A 15,912-nucleotide genomic window follows, 5' to 3' on the forward strand; every position below is an offset into this window, starting at 1 on the left:
CCAGCTGCATGATGTCTCTTTAAGGCTGGCGGGTATTGACGGAACTTCCAGCAAAAGAAAAAAGAAAAAAGAAAAATGGAGGGAAAAATATCAGTGCAGCAAAGGGTTTTGAAAGTAGCCGGGTACGTGTACAATTCTTCAATAATATCTCCTACAGACTGAAAGAGAGTATTAAGAGCTATGATGAAGTTACCCAGGAGACGTAAAAAGCTTGCAGCACCTGGTATTTCTAGGAGGTCTCCCATCCAAGTACTGACCAGGCCCTGCCCCGTTAGCTTCCGAGATCTGACGAGATCGGGCGCGTTCAGGATGGTGTGGCCGCAAGCCGAGATTCCTGGCTGCATGACGTCTCTTAAAGGCTGGCGGGTATTGACGGAACTGCCAGCAAAAAAAAAAAAGAAAAATAGAGGGAAATATACCAGTGCAGCAAAGGGTGTTGAAAGTAGCCGGGTACGTGTACAATTCTTCAATTATATCTCCTGGAGACAGAAAGAGAGTATTAAGAGCTACGATGAAGTTACCCAGGAGACGTAAAAAGCTTGCAGCACCTGGTATTTCTAGGAGGTCTCCCATCCAAGTACTGACCAGGCCCTGCCCCGTTTAGCTTCCGAGATCTGACGAGATCGGGCGCATTCAGGACGGTGTGGCCACAAGCCGAGATGCCTGGCTGCATGATGTCTCTCAAAGGTTGGCGGGTATTGACGGAACTTCCAGCAAAAAAAAAAAAAAAAAAAAATAGAAAAATGGAGGGAAAAATATCAGTGCAGGAAAGGGTGTTGAAAGTAGCCGGGTACGTGTACAATTCTTCAATTATATCTCCTGGAGACAGAAAGAGAGTATTAAGAGCTACGATGAAGTTACCCAGGAGACGTAAAAAGCTTGCAGCACCTGGTATTTCCAGGAGGTCACCCATCCAAGTACTGACCAGGCCCTGCCCCGTTAGCTTCCAAGATCAGATGAGATCGGGCGCGTTCAGGACGGTGTGGCCGCAAGCCAAGAGGCCTGGCTGCATGATGTCTCTTAAAGGCTGGCGGGTATTGACGGAACTTCCAGCAAAAAAAAAAAAATAAATAAATAGAAAAATGGAGGGAAAAATATCAGTGCAGGACAGGGTGTTGAAAGTAGCCGGGTACATGTACAATTCTTCAATTATATCTCCTCCAGACTGAATGAGAGTATTAAGAGCTACGCTGAAGTTACCCAGGAGATGTAAAAAGCTTGCAGCACCTGGTATTTCCAGGAGGTCTCACATTCAAGTACTGACCAGGTCCTGCCCCGTTTAGCTTCCGAAATCTGACGATATCATGCGCATTCAGGACGGTGTGGCCGAAAGCCGAGAGGCCCAGCTGCATGATGTCTCTTTAAGGCTGACGGGTATTGACGGAACTTCCAGCAAAAGAAAAAAGAAAAAAGAAAAATGGAGGGAAAAATATCAGTGCAGCAAAGGGTTTTGAAAGTAGCCGGGTACGTGTACAATTCTTCAATAATATCTCCTACAGACTGAAAGAGAGTATTAAGAGCTATGATGAAGTTACCCAGGAGACGTAAAAAGCTTGCAGCACCTGGTATTTCTAGGAGGTCTCCCATCCGAGTACTGACCAGGCCCTGCCCCGTTAGCTTCCGAGATCTGACGAGATCGGGCGCGTTCAGGATGGTGTGGCCGCAAGCCGAGATGCCTGGCTGCATGACGTCTCTTAAAGGCTGGCGGGTATTGACGGAACTGCCAGCAAAAAAAAAAAAGAAAAATAGAGGGAAATATACCAGTGCAGCAAAGGGTGTTGAAAGTAGCCGGGTACGTGTACAATTCTTCAATTATATCTCCTGGAGACAGAAAGAGAGTATTAAGAGCTACGATGAAGTTACCCAGAAGACGTAAAAAGCTTGCAGCACCTGGTATTTCTAGGAGGTCTCCCATCCAAGTACTGACCAGGCCCTGCCCCGTTTAGCTTCCGAGATCTGACGAGATCGGGCGCATTCAGGACGGTGTGGCCACAAGCCGAAAGGCCTGGCTGCATGATGTCTCTTAAAGGTTGGCGGGTATTGACGGAACTTCCAGCAAAAAAAAAAAAAAAAAATAGAAAAAAGAAAAATGGATGGAAAAATATCAGTGCAGCAAAGGGTGTTGACAGTAGCTGGATACGTGTGCAATACTTCAATTATATCTCCTCCTGACAGAGAGAGAGTATTAAGAGCTACGATAAAGTTACCCAGGAGACGTAAAAGCTTGCAGAACTAGGTATTTCCAGGAGGTCTCACTTTCATGTACTGACCAGGTCCTGCCCCGTTTAGCTTCCGAGATCTGACGAGATCGGGCGCGTTCAGGATGGTGTGGCCGCAAGCCGAGATGCCTGGCTGCATGATGTCTCTTAAAGGCTGGCGGGTATTGACGGAACTGCCAGCAAAAAAAAAAATGAAAAATAGAGGGAAATATACCAGTGCAGCAAAGGGTGTTGAAAGTAGCCGGGTACGTGTACAATTCTTCAATTATATCTCCTGGAGACAGAAAGAGAGTATTAAGAGCTACGATGAAGTTACCCAGGAGACGTAAAAAGCTTGCAGCACCTGGTATTTCCAGGAGGTCACCCATCCAAGTACTGACGAGGCCCTGCCCCGTTTAGCTTCCGAGATCTGACGAGATCGGGCGCATTCAGGACGGTGTGGCCACAAGCCGAAAGGCCTGGCTGCATGATGTCTCTTAAAGGTTGGCGGGTATTGACGGAACTTCCAGCAAAAAAAAAAAAAAAAAATAGAAAAAAGAAAAATGGATGGAAAAATATCAGTGCAGCAAAGGGTGTTGACAGTAGCTGGATACGTGTGCAACACTTCAATTATATCTCCTCCAGACAGAGAGAGAGTATTAAGAGCTACGATAAAGTTACCCAGGAGACGTAAAAGCTTGCAGAACTAGGTATTTCCAGGAGGTCTCACTTTCATGTACTGACCAGGTCCTGCCCCGTTTAGCTTCCGAGATCTGACGAGATCGGGCGCGTTCAGGATGGTGTGGCCGCAAGCCGAGATGCCTGGCTGCATGATGTCTCTTAAAGGCTGGCGGGTATTGACGGAACTGCCAGCAAAAAAAAAAATGAAAAATAGAGGGAAATATACCAGTGCAGCAAAGGGTGTTGAAAGTAGCCGGGAACGTGTACAATTCTTCAATTATATCTCCTGGAGACAGAAAGAGAGTATTAAGAGCTACGATGAAGTTACCCAGGAGACGTAAAAAGCTTGCAGCACCTGGTATTTCCAGGAGGTCACCCATCCAAGTACTGACGAGGCCCTGCCCCGTTTAGCTTCCGAGATCTGACGAGATCGGGCGTGTTCAGGACGGTGTGGCCACAAGCCAAGAGGCCGGGCTGCATGATGTCTCTTAAAGGCTGGCGGGTATTGACAGAACTTCCAGCAAAAAATAAAAAATAAATAAATAGAAAAATGGAGGGAAAAATATCAGTGCAGGACAGGGTGTTGAAAGTAGCCGGGTACATGTACAATTCTTCAATTATATCTCCTCCAGACTGAATGAGAGTATTAAGAGCTACGCTGAAGTTACCCAGGAGATGTAAAAAGCTTTCAGCACCTGGTATTTCCAGGAGGTCACCCATCCAATTACTGACCAGGCCCTGCCCAGTTTTTCTTCCGAGATCTGACGAGATCTTGCGTCTTCAGGATGGTGTGGCCGCAAGCCGAGATGCCTGGCTGCATGATGTCTCTTAAAGGTTGGCGGGTATTGACGGAACTTACAGCAAAAAAAAAATATAAAAAAAGAAAAAAGAAAAATGGATGGAAAAATATCAGTGCAGCAAAGGGTGTTGACAGTAGCTGGATACGTGTACAATACTTCAATTATATCTCCTCCAGACAGAGAGAGAGTATTAAGAGCTACGATGAAGTTACCCAGGAGACGTAAAAAGCTTGCAGCACCTGGTATTTCTAGGAGGTCTCCCATCCAAGTACTGACCAGGCCCTGCCCCGTTTAGCTTCCGAGATCTGACGAGATCAGGCGCATTCAGGACGGTGTGGCCACAAGCCGAAAGGCCTGGCTGCATGATGTCTCTTAAAGGTTGGCGGGTATTGACGGAACTTCCAGCAAAAAAAAAATATAAAAAAAGAAAAAAGAAAAATGGATGGAAAAATATCAGGGCAGCAAAGGGTGTTGACAGTAGCTGGATACGTGTACAATACTTCAATTATATCTCCTCCAGACAGAGAGAGAGTATTAAGAGCTACGATGAAGTTACCCAGGAGACGTAAACAGCTTGCAGCACCTGGTATTTCTAGGAGGTCTCCCATCCAAGTACTGACCAGGCCCTGCCCCGTTTAGCTTCCGAGATCTGACGAGATCAGGCGCATTCAGGACGGTGTGGCCACAAGCCGAAAGGCCTGGCTGCATGATGTCTCTTAAAGGTTGGCGGGTATTGACGGAACTGCCAGCAAAAAAAAAAAAAGAAAAATAGAGGGAAATATACCAGTGCAGCAAAGGGTGTTGAAAGTAGCCGGGTACGTGTACAATTCTTCAATTATATCTCCTGGAGACAGAAAGAGAGTATTAAGAGCTACGATGAAGTTACCCAGGAGACGTAAAAAGCTTGCAGCACCTGGTATTTCTAGGAGGTCTCCCATCCAAGTACTGACCAGGCCCTGCCCCGTTTAGCTTCCGAGATCTGACGAGATCGGGCGCATTCAGGACGGTGTGGCCACAAGCCGAAAGGCCTGGCTGCATGATGTCTCTTAAAGGTTGGCGGGTATTGACGGAACTTCCAGCAAAAAGAAAAAAAAAAAAAAATAGAAAAATGGAGGGAAAAATATCACTGCAGGAAAGGGTGTTGAAAGTAGCCGGGTACGTGTACAATTCTTCAATTATATCTCCTGCAGACTGAAAGAGAATATTAAGAGCTACGATAAAGTTACCCAGGAGACGTAAAAGCTTGCAGCACCTGGTATTTCCAGGAGGTCTCACATTCAAGTACTGACCAGGCCCTGCCCCGTTTAGCTTCCGAGATCTGACGAGATCGGGCGCATTCAGGACGGTGTGGCCACAAGCCGAAAGGCCTGGCTGCATGATGTCTCTTAAAGGTTGGCGGGTATTGACGGAACTTCCAGCAAAAAAAAAAAAAAAAAATAGAAAAAAGAAAAATGGATGGAAAAATATCAGTGCAGCAAAGGGTGTTGACAGTAGCTGGATACGTGTGCAATACTTCAATTATATCTCCTCCAGACAGAGAGAGAGTATTAAGAGCTACGATAAAGTTACCCAGGAGACGTAAAAGCTTGCAGAACTAGGTATTTCCAGGAGGTCTCACTTTCATGTACTGACCAGGTCCTGCCCCGTTTAGCTTCCGAGATCTGACGAGATCGGGCGCGTTCAGGATGGTGTGGCCGCAAGCCGAGATGCCTGGCTGCATGATGTCTCTTAAAGGCTGGAGGGTATTGACGGAACTGCCAGCAAAAAAAAAAATGAAAAATAGAGGGAAATATACCAGTGCAGCAAAGGGTGTTGAAAGTAGCCGGGTACGTGTACAATTCTTCAATTATATCTCCTGGAGACAGAAAGAGAGTATTAAGAGCTACGATGAAGTTACCCAGGAGACGTAAAAAGCTTGCAGCACCTGGTATTTCCAGGAGGTCACCCATCCAAGTACTGACGAGGCCCTGCCCCGTTTAGCTTCCGAGATCTGACGAGATCGGGCGCATTCAGGACGGTGTGGCCACAAGCCGAAAGGCCTGGCTGCATGATGTCTCTTAAAGGTTGGCGGGTATTGACGGAACTTCCAGCAAAAAAAAAAAAAAAAAATAGAAAAAAGAAAAATGGATGGAAAAATATCAGTGCAGCAAAGGGTGTTGACAGTAGCTGGATACGTGTGCAATACTTCAATTATATCTCCTCCAGACAGAGAGAGAGTATTAAGAGCTACGATAAAGTTACCCAGGAGACGTAAAAGCTTGCAGAACTAGGTATTTCCAGGAGGTCTCACTTTCATGTACTGACCAGGTCCTGCCCCGTTTAGCTTCCGAGATCTGACGAGATCGGGCGCGTTCAGGATGGTGTGGCCGCAAGCCAAGATGCCTGGCTGCATGATGTCTCTTAAAGGCTGGCGGGTATTGACGGAACTGCCAGCAAAAAAAAAAATGAAAAATAGAGGGAAATATACCAGTGCAGCAAAGGGTGTTGAAAGTAGCCGGGTACGTGTACAATTCTTCAATTATATCTCCTGGAGACAGAAAGAGAGTATTAAGAGCTACGATGAAGTTACCCAGGAGACGTAAAAAGCTTGCAGCACCTGGTATTTCCAGGAGGTCACCCATCCAAGTACTGACGAGGCCCTGCCCCGTTTAGCTTCCGAGATCTGACGAGATCGGGCGCATTCAGGATGGTGTGGCCACAAGCCGAAAGGCCTGGCTGCATGATGTCTCTTAAAGGTTGGCGGGTATTGACGGAACTTCCAGCAAAAAAAAAAAAAAAAAATAGAAAAAAGAAAAATGGATGGAAAAATATCAGTGCAGCAAAGGGTGTTGACAGTAGCTGGATACGTGTGCAATACTTCAATTATATCTCCTCCAGACAGAGAGAGAGTATTAAGAGCTACGATAAAGTTACCCAGGAGACGTAAAAGCTTGCAGAACTAGGTATTTCCAGGAGGTCTCACTTTCATGTACTGACCAGGTCCTGCCCCGTTTAGCTTCCGAGATCTGACGAGATCGGGCGCGTTCAGGATGGTGTGGCCGCAAGCCGAGATGCCTGGCTGCATGATGTCTCTTAAAGGCTGGCGGGTATTGACGGAACTGCCAGCAAAAAAAAAAATGAAAAATAGAGGGAAATATACCAGTGCAGCAAAGGGTGTTGAAAGTAGCCGGGTACGTGTACAATTCTTCAATTATATCTCCTGGAGACAGAAAGAGAGTATTAAGAGCTACGATGAAGTTACCCAGGAGACGTAAAAAGCTTGCAGCACCTGGTATTTCCAGGAGGTCACCCATCCAAGTACTGACGAGGCCCTGCCCCGTTTAGCTTCCGAGATCTGACGAGATCGGGCGTGTTCAGGACGGTGTGGCCACAAGCCAAGAGGCCGGGCTGCATGATGTCTCTTAAAGGCTGGCGGGTATTGACAGAACTTCCAGCAAAAAATAAAAAATAAATAAATAGAAAAATGGAGGGAAAAATATCAGTGCAGGACAGGGTGTTGAAAGTAGCCGGGTACATGTACAATTCTTCAATTATATCTCCTCCAGACTGAATGAGAGTATTAAGAGCTACGCTGAAGTTACCCAGGAGATGTAAAAAGCTTTCAGCACCTGGTATTTCCAGGAGGTCACCCATCCAATTACTGACCAGGCCCTGCCCAGTTTTTCTTCCGAGATCTGACGAGATCTTGCGTCTTCAGGATGGTGTGGCCGCAAGCCGAGATGCCTGGCTGCATGATGTCTCTTAAAGGTTGGCGGGTATTGACGGAACTTCCAGCAAAAAAAAAATATAAAAAAAGAAAAAAGAAAAATGGATGGAAAAATATCAGTGCAGCAAAGGGTGTTGACAGTAGCTGGATACGTGTACAATACTTCAATTATATCTCCTCCAGACAGAGAGAGAGTATTAAGAGCTACGATGAAGTTACCCAGGAGACGTAAAAAGCTTGCAGCACCTGGTATTTCTAGGAGGTCTCCCATCCAAGTACTGACCAGGCCCTGCCCCGTTTAGCTTCCGAGATCTGACGAGATCAGGCGCATTCAGGACGGTGTGGCCACAAGCCGAAAGGCCTGGCTGCATGATGTCTCTTAAAGGTTGGCGGGTATTGACGGAACTTCCAGCAAAAAAAAAATATAAAAAAAGAAAAAAGAAAAATGGATGGAAAAATATCAGGGCAGCAAAGGGTGTTGACAGTAGCTGGATACATGTACAATACTTCAATTATATCTCCTCCAGACAGAGAGAGAGTATTAAGAGCTACGATGAAGTTACCCAGGAGGCGTAAACAGCTTGCAGCACCTGGTATTTCTAGGAGGTCTCCCATCCAAGTACTGACCAGGCCCTGCCCCGTTTAGCTTCCGAGATCTGACGAGATCAGGCGCATTCAGGACGGTGTGGCCACAAGCCGAAAGGCCTGGCTGCATGATGTCTCTTAAAGGTTGGCGGGTATTGACGGAACTGCCAGCAAAAAAAAAAAAAGAAAAATAGAGGGAAATATACCAGTGCATCAAAGGGTGTTGAAAGTAGCCGGGTACGTGTACAATTCTTCAATTATATCTCCTGGAGACAGAAAGAGAGTATTAAGAGCTACGATGAAGTTACCCAGGAGACGTAAAAAGCTTGCAGCACCTGGTATTTCTAGGAGGTCTCCCATCCAAGTACTGACCAGGCCCTGCCCCGTTTAGCTTCCGAGATCTGACGAGATCGGGCGCATTCAGGACGGTGTGGCCACAAGCCGAAAGGCCTGGCTGCATGATGTCTCTTAAAGGTTGGCGGGTATTGACGGAACTTCCAGCAAAAAGAAAAAAAAAAAAAAATAGAAAAATGGAGGGAAAAATATCACTGCAGGAAAGGGTGTTGAAAGTAGCCGGGTACGTGTACAATTCTTCAATTATATCTCCTGCAGACTGAAAGAGAATATTAAGAGCTACGATAAAGTTACCCAGGAGACGTAAAAGCTTGCAGCACCTGGTATTTCCAGGAGGTCTCACATTCAAGTACTGACCAGGTCCTGCCCCGTTTAGCTTCCGAGATCTGACGATATCATGCGCATTCAGGACGGTGTGGCCGAAAGCCAAGAGGCCCAGCTGCATGATGTCTCTTTAAGGCTGGCGGGTATTGACGGAACTGCCAGCAAAAAAAAAAAGAAAAATGGATGGAAAAATATCAGTGCAGCAAAGGATGTTGACAGTAGCTGGGTACGTGTACAGTACTTCAATTATATCTCCTCCAGACAGATAGAGAGTATTAAGAGCTACGATAAAGTTACCCAGGAGACGTAAAAGCTTGCAGCACCTGGTATTTCTAGGAGGTCTCCCATCCAAGTACTGACCAGGCCATGCCCCATTTAGCTTCCGAGATCTGACGAGATCGGGCGCGTTCAGGATGGTGTGGCCGCAAGCCGAGATGCCTGGCTGCATGATGTCTCTTAAAGGTTGGCGGGTATTGACGGAACTGCCAGCAAAAAAAAAAAAGAAAAATAGAGGGAAATATACCAGTGCAGCAAAGGGTGTTGAAAGTAGCCGGGTACGTGTACAATTCTTCAATTATATCTCCTGGAGACAGAAAGAGAGTTTTAAGAGCTACGATGAAGTTACCCAGGAGACGTAAAAAGCTTGCAGCACCTGGTATTTCCAGGAGGTCACACATCCAAGTACTGACCAGGCCCTGCCCCGTTTAGCTTCCGAAATCTGATATGATCGGGCGCGTTCAGGACGGTGTGACTACAAGCCAAGAGGCCTGGCTGCATGATGTCTCTTAAAGGCTGGCGGATATTGACGGAACTTCCAGCAAAAAAATAAAATAAAAAGAAAAATGGAGGGAAAATATCAGTGCAGCAAAGGGTGTTGAAAGTAGCCTAGTACGTGTACAATTCTTCAATTATATCTCCTGGACACAGAAAGAGAGTATTAAGAGCTACGATGAAGTTACCCAGGAGACGTAAAAGGCTTGCAGCACCTGGTATTTCTAGGAGGTCTCCCATCCAAGTACTGACCTAGCCATGCCCCGTTTAGCTTCCGAGTTCTGACGAGATCGGGGGAATTCAGGACGGTGTGGCCGCAAGCCGAGAGGCCTGGCTGCATGATGTCTCTTAAAGGTTGGCGGGTATTGACGGAACTTCCAGCAAAAAAAAAAAAAAAAAAAAAGAAAAAGAAAAATGGAGGGAAAAATATCAGTGCAGTAATGGGTTTTGAAAGTAGCCGGGTACGTGTACAATTCTTCAATTATATCTCCTCCAGACAGAAAGAGAGTATTAAGAGCTACGATGAAGTTACCCAGGAGACGTAAAAAGCTTGCAGCACCTGGCATTTCCAGGAGGTCACCCATCCAAGTACTGACCAGGCCCTGCCCCTTTTACCTTCCGAGATCTGACGATATCGGGCGCGTTCAGGACGGTGTGGCCGAAAGCCAAGAGGCCCGGCTGCATGATGTCTCTTTAGGCTGGTGGGTATTGACGGAACTTCCAGCAAAAAAAAAAAAAAAAAAAGAAAAATGGAGGGAGAAATATCAGTGCAGCAAAGGGTGTTGAAAGTAGCCGGGTACGTGTACAATTCTTCAATTATATCTCCTGGAGACAGAAAGAGAGTATTAAGAGCTACGATGAAGTTACCCAGGAGACGTAAAAAGCTTGCAGCACCTGGTATTTCTAGGAGGTCTCCCATCCAAGTACTGACCAGGCCCTGCCCCGTTTAGCTTCCGAGATCTGACGAGATCGGGCGCATTCAGGACGGTGTGGCCACAAGCCGAAAGGCCTGGCTGCATGATGTCTCTTAAAGGTTGGCGGGTATTGACGGAACTTCCAGCAAAAAAAAAAAAAAAAAAAGAAAAATGGATGGAAAAATATCAGTGCAGCAAATGGTGTTGACAGTAGCTGGGTACGTGTACAATACTTCAATTATATCTCCTCCAGACAGATAGAGAGTATTAAGAGCTACGATAAAGTTACCCAGGAGACGTAAAAGCTTGCAGCACCAGGTATTTCCAGGAGGTCTCACATTCATGTACTGACCAGGTCCTGCCCCGTTTAGCTTCCGAAATCTGACGATATCATGCGCATTCAGGACGGTGTGGCCGAAAGCCGAGAGGCCCAGCTGCATGATGTCTCTTTAAGGCTGGCGGGTATTGACGGAACTTCCAGCAAAAAAAAAAAGAAAAAAGAAAAATGGAGGGAAAAATATCAGTGCAGCAAAGGGTTTTGAAAGTAGCCGGGTACGTGTACAATTCTTCAATAATATCTCCTCCAGACAGAGAGAGAGTATTAAGAGCTACGATAAAGTTACCCAGGAGACGTAAAAGCTTGCAGCACTAGGTATTTCCAGGAGGTCTCACTTTCATGTACTGACCAGGTCCTGCCGCGTTTAGCTTCCGAGATCTGACGAGATCGGGCGCGTTCAGGATGGTGTGGCCGCAAGCCGAGATGCCTGGCTGCATGATGTCTCTTAAAGGCTGGTGGGTATTGACGGAACTGCCAGCAAAAAAAAAAAGAAAAATAGAGGGAAATATACCAGTGCAGCAAAGGGTGTTGAAAGTAGCCGGGTACGTGTACAATTCTTCAATTATATCTCCTGGAGACAGAAAGAGAGTATTAAGAGCTACGATGAAGTTACCCAGGAGACGTAAAAAGCTTGCAGCACCTGGTATTTCTAGGAGGTCTCCCATCCAAGTACTGACCAGGCCCTGCCCCGTTTAGCTTCCGAGATCTGACGAGATCGGGCGCATTCAGGACGGTGTGGCCACAAGCCGAAAGGCCTGGCTGCATGATGTCTCTTAAAGGTTGGCGGGTATTGAATGAACTTCCAGCAAAAAAAAAAAAGAAAAAAAGAAAAAAGAAAAATGGATGGAAAAATATCAGTGCAGCAAAGGGTGTTGACAGTAGCTGGATACGTGTACAGTACTTCAATTATATCTCCTCCAGACAGAGAGAGAGTATTAAGAGCTACGATAAAGTTACCCAGGAGACGTAAAAGCTTGCAGAACTAGGTATTTCCAGGAGGTCTCACTTTCAAGTACTGACCAGGTCCTGCCCCGTTTAGCTTCCGAGATCTGACGAGATAGGGCGCGTTCAGGATGGTGTGGGCGCAAGCCGAGATGCCTGGCTGCATGATGTCTCTTAAAGGCTGGCGGGTATTGACGGAACTGCCAGCAAAAAAAAAAAAGAAAAATAGAGGGAAATATACCAGTGCAGCAAAGGGTGTTGAAAGTAGCCGGGTACGTGTACAATTCTTCAATTATATCTCCTGGAGACAGAAAGAGAGTATTAAGAGCTACGATGAAGTTACCCAGGAGACGTAAAAAGCTTGCAGCACCTGGTATTTCTAGGAGGTCTCCCATCCAAGTACTGACCAGGCCCTGCCCCGTTTAGCTTCCGAGATCTGACGAGATCGGGCGCATTCAGGACGGTGTGGCCACAAGCCGAAAGGCCTGGCTGCATGATGTCTCTTAAAGGTTGGCGGGTATTGACGGAACTTCCAGCAAAAAAAAAAAAAAAAAAAAGAAAAAAGAAAAATGGATGGAAAAATATCAGTGCAGCAAAGGGTGTTGACAGTAGCTGGATACGTGTACAGTACTTCAATTATATCTCCTCCAGACAGAGAGAGAGTATTAAGACCTACGATAAAGTTACCCAGGAGACGTAAAAGCTTGCAGAACTAGGTATTTCCAGGAGGTCTCACTTTCATGTACTGACCAGGTCCTGCCCCGTTTAGCTTCCGAGATCTGACGAGATAGGGCGCGTTCAGGATGGTGTGGCCGCAAACCGAGATGCCTGGCTGCATGATGTCTCTTAAAGGCTGGCGGGTATTGACGGAACTGCCAGCAAAAAAAAAAAAGAAAAATACAGGGAAATATACCAGTGCAGCAAAGGGTGTTGAAAGTAGCCGGGTACGTGTACAATTCTTCAATTATATCTCCTGGAAACAGAAAGAGAGTATTAAGAGCTACGATGAAGTTACCCAGAAGACGTAAAAAGCTTGCAGCACCTGGTATTTCTAGGAGGTCTCCCATCCAAGTACTGACCAGGCCCTGCCCCGTTTAGCTTCCGAGATCTGACGAGATCGGGCGCATTCAGGACGGTGTGGCCACAAGCCGAAAGGCCTGGCTGCATGATGTCTCTTAAAGGTTGGCGGGTATTGACGGAACTTCCAGCAAAAAAAAAAAAAAAAAAAGAAAAATGGATGGAAAAATATCAGTGCAGCAAATGGTGTTGACAGTAGCTGGGTACATGTACAATACTTCAATTATATCTCCTCCAGACAGATAGAGAGTATTAAGAGCTACGATAAAGTTACCCAGGAGACGTAAAAGCTTGCAGCACCAGGTATTTCCAGGAGGTCTCACATTCATGTACTGACCAGGTCCTGCCCCGTTTAGCTTCCGAGATCTGACGAGATCGGGCGCGTTCAGGACGGTGTGGCCGCAAGCCGAGATGCCTGGCTGCATGAAGTCTCTTAAAGGCTGGCGGGTATTGACGGAATTTCCAGCAAAAAAAAAAAAAAAAAAATAGAAAAATGGAGGGAAAAATATCAGTGCAGGAAAGGGTGTTGAAAGTAGCCAGGTACGTGTACAATTCTTCATTTATATCTCCTGCAGACTGAAAGAGAGTATTAAGAGCTACGATAAAGTTACCCAGGAGACGTAAAAGCTTGCAGCACCAGGTATTTCCAGGAGGTCTCACATTCATGTACCGACCAGGTCCTGCCCCGTTTAGCTTCCAAGATCTGACGAGATCGGGCGAGTTCAGGATGGTGTGGCCGCAAGCCGAGATGCCTGGCTGCATGATGTCTCTTAAAGGCTGGCGGGTATTGACGGAACTGCCAGCAAAAAAAAAAAAGAAAAATAGAGGGAAATATACCAGTGCAGCAAAGGGTGTTGAAAGTAGCCGGGTACGTGTACAATTCTTCAATTATATCTCCTGGAGACAGAAAGAGAGTATTAAGAGCTACGATGAAGTTACCCAGGAGACGTAAAAAGCTTGTAGCACCTGGTATTTCTAGGAGGTCTCCCATCCAAGTACTGACCAGGCCCTGCCCCTTTTAGCTTCCGAGATCTGACGAGATCGGGTGCATTCAGTACGGTGTGGCCACAAGCCGAAAGGCCAGGCTGCATGATGTCTCTTAAAGGTTGGCGGGTATTGACGGAACTTCCAGCAAAAAGAAAAAAAAACAAAAATAGAAAAATGGAGGGAAAAATATCAGTGCAGGAAGGGTGTTGAAAGTAGCCGGGTACGTGTACAATTCTTCAATTATATCTCCTGCAGACTGAAAGAGAGTATTAAGAGCTACGATAAAGTTACCCAGGAGACGTAAAAGCTTGCAGCACCTGGTATTTCCAGGAGGTCTCACATTCAAGTACTGACCAGGTCCTGCCCCGTTTAGCTTCCGAGATCTGACGATATCATGCGCATTCAGGACGGTGTGGCCGAAAGCCGAGAGGCCCAGCTGCATGATGTCTCTTTAAGGCTGGCGGGTATTGACGGAACTTCCAGCAAAAAAAAAAAGAAAAAAGAAAAATGGAGGGAAAAATATCAGTGCAGCAAAGGGTTTTGAAAGTAGCCGGGTACGTGTACAATTCTTCAATAATATCTCCTACAGACTGAAAGAGAGTATTAAGAGCTATGATGAAGTTACCCAGGAGACGTAAAAAGCTTGCAGCACCTGGTATTTCTAGGAGGTCTCCCATCCAAGTACTGACCAGGCCCTGCCCCGGTTAGCTTCCGAGATCTGACGAGATCGGGCGCGTTCAGGAAGGTGTGGCCGCAAGCCAAGATGCCTGGCTGCATGACGTCTCTTAAAGGCTGGCGGGTATTGACGGAACTTCCAGCAAAAAATAAAAAATAAATAAATAGAAAAATGGAGGGAAAAATATCAGTGCAGGACAGGGTGTTGAAAGTAGCCGGGTACATGTACAATTCTTCAATTATATCTCCTCCAGACTGAATGAGAGTATTAAGAGCTACGCTGAAGTTACCCAGGAGATGTAAAAAGCTTTCAGCACCTGGTATTTCCAGGAGGTCACCCATCAAATTACTGACCAGGCCCTGCCCAGTTTTTCTTCCGATATCTGACGAGATCTTGCGTCTTCAGGACGGTGTGGCCTCAAGCCAAGAGGCCTGGCTGCATGATGTCTCTTAAAGGTTGGCGGGTATTGACGGAACTGCCAGCAAAAAAAAAAAGAAAAATAGAAAAATGGAGGGAAAAATATCAGTGCAGGAAAGGGTGTTGAAAGTAGCCGGGTACGTGTACAATTCTTCAATTATATCTCCTGGAGACAGAAAGAGAGTATTAAGAGCTACGATGAAGTTACCCAGGAGACGTAAAAGGCTTGCAGCACCTGGTATTTCTAGGAGGTCTCCCATCCAAGTACTGACCAGGCCCTGCCCCGTTTAGCTTCCGAGATCTGACGAGATCGGGCGCATTCAGGACGGTGTGGCCACAAGCCGAAAGGCCTGGCTGCATGATGTCTCTTAAAGGTTGGCGGGTATTGACGGAACTTCCAGCAAAAAAAAAAAAAAAAAAAAGAAAAAAGAAAAATGGATGGAAAAATATCAGTGCAGCAAAGGGTGTTGACAGTAGCTGGATACGTGTACAGTACTTCAATTATATCTCCTCCAGACAGAGAGAGAGTATTAAGACCTACGATAAAGTTACCCAGGAGACGTAAAAGCTTGCAGAACTAGGTATTTCCAGGAGGTCTCACTTTCATGTACTGACCAGGTCCTGCCCCGTTTAGCATCCGAGATCTGACGAGATAGGGCGCGTTCAGGATGGTGTGGCCGCAAACCGAGATGCCTGGCTGCATGATGTCTCTTAAAGGCTGGCGGGTATTGACGGAACTGCCAGCAAAAAAAAAAAAGAAAAATACAGGGAAATATACCAGTGCAGCAAAGGGTGTTGAAAGTAGCCGGGTACGTGTACAATTCTTCAATTATATCTCCTGGAAACAGAAAGAGAGTATTAAGAGCTACGATGAAGTTACCCAGAAGACGTAAAAAGCTTGCAGCACCTGGTATTTCTAGGAGGTCTCCCATCCAAGTACTGACCAGGTCCTGCCCCGTTTAGCTTCCGAGATCTGACGAGATCGGGCGCATTCAGGACGGTGTGGCCACAAGCCGAAAGGCCTGGCTGCATGATGTCTCTTAAAGGTTGGCGGGTATTGACGGAACTTCCAGCAAAAAAAAAAAAAAAAAAAGAAAAATGGATGGAAAAATATCAGTGCAGCAAATGGTGTTGACAGTAGCT

At 46.3% G+C, this 15,912-nt stretch overlaps 21 non-coding genes and 20 pseudogenes across 21 annotated transcripts; all 41 read right to left on the reverse strand.

Moving 5' to 3' along the window:
- Positions 1–208: 208 nt before the first annotated feature.
- LOC136739664 (uncharacterized) lies at positions 209–326 on the reverse strand (annotated as a pseudogene).
- A 210-nt stretch (positions 327–536) lies between these two features.
- On the reverse strand, positions 537–655 carry LOC136739758 (5S ribosomal RNA). The gene has a single exon (XR_010812993.1). It is a non-coding gene; the product is annotated as a 5S ribosomal RNA (ribosomal RNA).
- Positions 656–876: 221 nt separating this feature from the next.
- On the reverse strand, positions 877–994 carry LOC136739657 (5S ribosomal RNA). Its single transcript, XR_010812978.1, has one exon. It is a non-coding gene; the product is annotated as a 5S ribosomal RNA (ribosomal RNA).
- Positions 995–1,550: 556 nt separating this feature from the next.
- LOC136739688 (uncharacterized) lies at positions 1,551–1,668 on the reverse strand (annotated as a pseudogene).
- Positions 1,669–1,878: 210 nt separating this feature from the next.
- On the reverse strand, positions 1,879–1,997 carry LOC136739769 (5S ribosomal RNA). Its single transcript, XR_010812994.1, has one exon. It is a non-coding gene; the product is annotated as a 5S ribosomal RNA (ribosomal RNA).
- A 224-nt stretch (positions 1,998–2,221) lies between these two features.
- Positions 2,222–2,340, reverse strand: LOC136739887 (uncharacterized; annotated as a pseudogene).
- A 210-nt stretch (positions 2,341–2,550) lies between these two features.
- LOC136739645 (5S ribosomal RNA) lies at positions 2,551–2,669 on the reverse strand. The gene has a single exon (XR_010812967.1). It is a non-coding gene; the product is annotated as a 5S ribosomal RNA (ribosomal RNA).
- Positions 2,670–2,893: 224 nt separating this feature from the next.
- Positions 2,894–3,012, reverse strand: LOC136739888 (uncharacterized; annotated as a pseudogene).
- A 210-nt stretch (positions 3,013–3,222) lies between these two features.
- Positions 3,223–3,341, reverse strand: LOC136739658 (5S ribosomal RNA). Its single transcript, XR_010812979.1, has one exon. It is a non-coding gene; the product is annotated as a 5S ribosomal RNA (ribosomal RNA).
- Positions 3,342–3,562: 221 nt separating this feature from the next.
- LOC136739848 (uncharacterized) lies at positions 3,563–3,681 on the reverse strand (annotated as a pseudogene).
- Positions 3,682–3,906: 225 nt separating this feature from the next.
- On the reverse strand, positions 3,907–4,025 carry LOC136739634 (5S ribosomal RNA). The gene has a single exon (XR_010812956.1). It is a non-coding gene; the product is annotated as a 5S ribosomal RNA (ribosomal RNA).
- Positions 4,026–4,250: 225 nt separating this feature from the next.
- LOC136739635 (5S ribosomal RNA) lies at positions 4,251–4,369 on the reverse strand. Its single transcript, XR_010812957.1, has one exon. It is a non-coding gene; the product is annotated as a 5S ribosomal RNA (ribosomal RNA).
- A 211-nt stretch (positions 4,370–4,580) lies between these two features.
- On the reverse strand, positions 4,581–4,699 carry LOC136739781 (5S ribosomal RNA). Its single transcript, XR_010812995.1, has one exon. It is a non-coding gene; the product is annotated as a 5S ribosomal RNA (ribosomal RNA).
- A 220-nt stretch (positions 4,700–4,919) lies between these two features.
- Positions 4,920–5,038, reverse strand: LOC136739676 (uncharacterized; annotated as a pseudogene).
- A 224-nt stretch (positions 5,039–5,262) lies between these two features.
- Positions 5,263–5,381, reverse strand: LOC136739889 (uncharacterized; annotated as a pseudogene).
- A 210-nt stretch (positions 5,382–5,591) lies between these two features.
- Positions 5,592–5,710, reverse strand: LOC136739646 (5S ribosomal RNA). The gene has a single exon (XR_010812968.1). It is a non-coding gene; the product is annotated as a 5S ribosomal RNA (ribosomal RNA).
- A 224-nt stretch (positions 5,711–5,934) lies between these two features.
- LOC136739890 (uncharacterized) lies at positions 5,935–6,053 on the reverse strand (annotated as a pseudogene).
- A 210-nt stretch (positions 6,054–6,263) lies between these two features.
- Positions 6,264–6,382, reverse strand: LOC136739644 (5S ribosomal RNA). The gene has a single exon (XR_010812966.1). It is a non-coding gene; the product is annotated as a 5S ribosomal RNA (ribosomal RNA).
- A 224-nt stretch (positions 6,383–6,606) lies between these two features.
- Positions 6,607–6,725, reverse strand: LOC136739891 (uncharacterized; annotated as a pseudogene).
- A 210-nt stretch (positions 6,726–6,935) lies between these two features.
- On the reverse strand, positions 6,936–7,054 carry LOC136739659 (5S ribosomal RNA). The gene has a single exon (XR_010812980.1). It is a non-coding gene; the product is annotated as a 5S ribosomal RNA (ribosomal RNA).
- A 221-nt stretch (positions 7,055–7,275) lies between these two features.
- Positions 7,276–7,394, reverse strand: LOC136739849 (uncharacterized; annotated as a pseudogene).
- Positions 7,395–7,619: 225 nt separating this feature from the next.
- On the reverse strand, positions 7,620–7,738 carry LOC136739636 (5S ribosomal RNA). Its single transcript, XR_010812958.1, has one exon. It is a non-coding gene; the product is annotated as a 5S ribosomal RNA (ribosomal RNA).
- A 225-nt stretch (positions 7,739–7,963) lies between these two features.
- Positions 7,964–8,082, reverse strand: LOC136739637 (5S ribosomal RNA). Its single transcript, XR_010812959.1, has one exon. It is a non-coding gene; the product is annotated as a 5S ribosomal RNA (ribosomal RNA).
- Positions 8,083–8,293: 211 nt separating this feature from the next.
- On the reverse strand, positions 8,294–8,412 carry LOC136739792 (5S ribosomal RNA). The gene has a single exon (XR_010812996.1). It is a non-coding gene; the product is annotated as a 5S ribosomal RNA (ribosomal RNA).
- Positions 8,413–8,632: 220 nt separating this feature from the next.
- Positions 8,633–8,751, reverse strand: LOC136739922 (uncharacterized; annotated as a pseudogene).
- A 208-nt stretch (positions 8,752–8,959) lies between these two features.
- Positions 8,960–9,078, reverse strand: LOC136739702 (uncharacterized; annotated as a pseudogene).
- A 210-nt stretch (positions 9,079–9,288) lies between these two features.
- LOC136739770 (uncharacterized) lies at positions 9,289–9,407 on the reverse strand (annotated as a pseudogene).
- Positions 9,408–9,622: 215 nt separating this feature from the next.
- On the reverse strand, positions 9,623–9,741 carry LOC136739711 (uncharacterized; annotated as a pseudogene).
- Positions 9,742–9,966: 225 nt separating this feature from the next.
- Positions 9,967–10,085, reverse strand: LOC136739829 (uncharacterized; annotated as a pseudogene).
- Positions 10,086–10,301: 216 nt separating this feature from the next.
- Positions 10,302–10,420, reverse strand: LOC136739804 (5S ribosomal RNA). The gene has a single exon (XR_010812997.1). It is a non-coding gene; the product is annotated as a 5S ribosomal RNA (ribosomal RNA).
- Positions 10,421–10,970: 550 nt separating this feature from the next.
- On the reverse strand, positions 10,971–11,089 carry LOC136739878 (uncharacterized; annotated as a pseudogene).
- Positions 11,090–11,298: 209 nt separating this feature from the next.
- Positions 11,299–11,417, reverse strand: LOC136739816 (5S ribosomal RNA). The gene has a single exon (XR_010812999.1). It is a non-coding gene; the product is annotated as a 5S ribosomal RNA (ribosomal RNA).
- Positions 11,418–11,970: 553 nt separating this feature from the next.
- On the reverse strand, positions 11,971–12,089 carry LOC136739827 (5S ribosomal RNA). The gene has a single exon (XR_010813000.1). It is a non-coding gene; the product is annotated as a 5S ribosomal RNA (ribosomal RNA).
- A 553-nt stretch (positions 12,090–12,642) lies between these two features.
- Positions 12,643–12,761, reverse strand: LOC136739838 (5S ribosomal RNA). The gene has a single exon (XR_010813001.1). It is a non-coding gene; the product is annotated as a 5S ribosomal RNA (ribosomal RNA).
- A 216-nt stretch (positions 12,762–12,977) lies between these two features.
- Positions 12,978–13,096, reverse strand: LOC136739738 (uncharacterized; annotated as a pseudogene).
- A 218-nt stretch (positions 13,097–13,314) lies between these two features.
- On the reverse strand, positions 13,315–13,433 carry LOC136739853 (uncharacterized; annotated as a pseudogene).
- A 210-nt stretch (positions 13,434–13,643) lies between these two features.
- Positions 13,644–13,762, reverse strand: LOC136739703 (uncharacterized; annotated as a pseudogene).
- A 219-nt stretch (positions 13,763–13,981) lies between these two features.
- LOC136739923 (uncharacterized) lies at positions 13,982–14,100 on the reverse strand (annotated as a pseudogene).
- Positions 14,101–14,316: 216 nt separating this feature from the next.
- Positions 14,317–14,435, reverse strand: LOC136739953 (5S ribosomal RNA). Its single transcript, XR_010813026.1, has one exon. It is a non-coding gene; the product is annotated as a 5S ribosomal RNA (ribosomal RNA).
- A 557-nt stretch (positions 14,436–14,992) lies between these two features.
- On the reverse strand, positions 14,993–15,111 carry LOC136739721 (5S ribosomal RNA). Its single transcript, XR_010812988.1, has one exon. It is a non-coding gene; the product is annotated as a 5S ribosomal RNA (ribosomal RNA).
- A 553-nt stretch (positions 15,112–15,664) lies between these two features.
- On the reverse strand, positions 15,665–15,783 carry LOC136739963 (5S ribosomal RNA). The gene has a single exon (XR_010813035.1). It is a non-coding gene; the product is annotated as a 5S ribosomal RNA (ribosomal RNA).
- Between the last annotated feature and the right edge of the window lie 129 nt (positions 15,784–15,912).

This window comes from Amia ocellicauda, unplaced genomic scaffold (assembly GCF_036373705.1).
Source record: "Amia ocellicauda isolate fAmiCal2 unplaced genomic scaffold, fAmiCal2.hap1 HAP1_SCAFFOLD_62, whole genome shotgun sequence".
In the NCBI taxonomy this organism is placed as follows: Eukaryota; Metazoa; Chordata; class Actinopteri; order Amiiformes; family Amiidae; genus Amia; species Amia ocellicauda.